We start from the raw sequence: 2,501 nt of genomic DNA, 5'->3' as shown, positions 1-2,501 counted from the left end.
CCCCGCCGCGGGTTACGGCTCCCTCGGACCCTTCCGTCGGGGGCGGCTCCGTTAATTTCGAAAAAAAAAAAAGGCGATAGAGATCGTTTTTAGTGTCTTCAAACTACCGAGTTCGGGGTAACAAATGTCAGATTAAAAAAAAATAATAATAAATTACTCGCCTAATACCTGCCTCCACGTGCCCCCCCCCTCCCCCCGGAGGGGCCGTTCCCCAGAGCCCGGGGGCAGGAGAACCCTCTGCCCCGAGAGACGGGGGGATTTGGGCTCTTTCCACCACAAAACTGTTCGCCGAATCACGGCGCCCATCATTTCCATTTTGCTTTCATTTGGCAGGCACTCTCCGGGCAAAAATATTTTGATCAAACGTCTGAAAAAAAAAAAAAAAATTGCTATAACTCCTTAATTTCCCTTCATTCCAAGAGACCGTCGTGATTAAAGCTGCTGTGTTTACATCCCCCGAAAACTGTCTCTTCACGGGCTGGCGTTTTAAAGACGACAGCTCACGATCTTTTAGGATTGTAATTATAATACTGCTCAAGTTAGATATTCAAATGTAAATGTTGCTTTTCTTTTTACGACTTTTCATTTTCGGACATGCATTTTTTTACCTTACGCCGGACCAGCAAGGCGTCGCCTTGCCATGGCGGAGTGTAACGAATTCGAAGGAATTCTTATAGCTGAACATGTTTTTTGAAAAATCTTAAATGGCGATTTACACGGTATTTTTGCATGGCCAGAGGAGCCAGTGTTTTCTTCTAGAAATAAGAGGGGAGGGGGGAAAAAAAGTCTGATAAACGCATATTGATGCAAAGACCGATTTCATCGTAGCTTAAGTATCAGGAAAGTGAGCTGCAGGGCGGTAACGTGCACGCACAGGTTTTGCAGTGATATTAACCTTAGTCCTCCCCCCATGGATTTCATTGCCAAGAGGATCAGTAAGGGAGACTTCACTTTTTTTTATTATTTTTTTTTATTTCCGTACAGAATGCAGAGATTTGTGTCTTTCTCAGCGGTGCTTGTTCTGGAGCTCCTCAAAGGTTTTCGGTAAAAAATTGTTTCGAACCAATGAGTGTGCAAACGGAAAGGAGCCACTGGGGTCTGTGGGGTGATGATACACCTCCCCGGACAGAGCCTAAATCCTCCTTTACCTGCCCAAACCGGGGGGATTGACCCCCGTTCCCGCACCGCTCCTTCGGGAGGTGCCGGCACCTCCAGCTCGGCTGCGGGCACCGGGCGAGGCCGGGGGGTGAACCCGGCTCGGTTACTCTCCATCCCGGGCTTCCTCCGCCTCGTAACCTCTGGCAAGCTGCGGCCAGGCTTTGATATTTTCATTTTTAACTGTTTTTATTTTTTTTTAATTTTTACCTTTTTTTCTACCCCCTCCCTTTTCTCGCCGCCTCGCCCCGGCCGCCCAGCCGCCGAGGGAAGGCGACAGAGCCCGGGGCTGGGAAAGCAAACAAACTTTCTCCGGCTCGGGGAAAGGGGTGAGGGCGACTCGGTGGGGGCACAACCCGCCCGCCCCCGCGGGGGCTCCCGGTCCCGCTCCCGCCGCTGACCCCGCGCTCCCGCCTGTCCTTAACTGCCCCCTTGCGCCAGCATCACGCAGGGAACCGGGGGCTTTTAAACCGCGTCCGAGAGGTGTTGAAATTCCTTGGCACCGGCGGGGATGAAAGGCAAACTGCTCTTTGATTGCGTGGATTTAAGGCAGAGCCTAATTACAAGGTGGCGGTTGTGTGCGCGCTTCCTCCGCTTATTAATGGCAGATTAGGAAAGGAAAAAAAAAAAAAAATCTCTAGGGAAGCGTGTGACATTCTTACCGCCTAATCTCTCCGGGGCTGGCTGACCCTACCGGAGAGCAGCCCCGCCGTTTGCCACGGGGATCTTGCGTAGTTGAAAAATATTAATTCTCGCTCTAATCTCCCCGCAACGTTGCGCAGAAACAATAAGCAATTTATGCGAAAATCCTCGGGCAGGGGAGAAGGGGTCACTCCGTGTGTGCGGCCGCTCCCGGCCACGCCGCGTTATCTCAACCATTTTAATCTTCTTTACTGCTTAAAAAATACTTGTGCACAACAATTCGCCAAACGCCTTTTCCCTTCCCCCGGTCCCCGGAGGGGTGCCAACCCCCCAGTGCCCACCCTCACCCCTGGAGGGGGGGGTGTGAGGGGGGAAAAAGGAGGGGGGGAGGACCCGCAGCGCCGTTACATCTGATTTGGAACAAAATCGAAGTTCGCAGGCAAAAGTTTCACCTGGAGCAGTTATGACATATATTTTTTTTTTTTTCAAAGCCGGTTCCGTGAAATACCTGGGAAAAGGGGGGGGTTGGAGTCAAAATGCCAGGCGACGCACCCGTAAATTACACACAAAAACACACACACAAACACACCCCCCTTCTCTCGGAGCCGAAGCCCCCCCGAAACCCCCGTGGCATTCGGCGGGCGAGGGAGCGGAGCTGAAGGTGCAAACCAGGAGCGAGGGCGGATGATAAAAACCGGGGACAG

This window comes from Calidris pugnax, unplaced genomic scaffold (genome assembly GCF_001431845.1).
Source record: "Calidris pugnax isolate Ruff unplaced genomic scaffold, ASM143184v1 scaffold129, whole genome shotgun sequence".
NCBI classification, from domain to species: domain Eukaryota; kingdom Metazoa; phylum Chordata; class Aves; order Charadriiformes; family Scolopacidae; genus Calidris; species Calidris pugnax.
Note: the sequence above shows the minus strand (reverse complement) of the source record.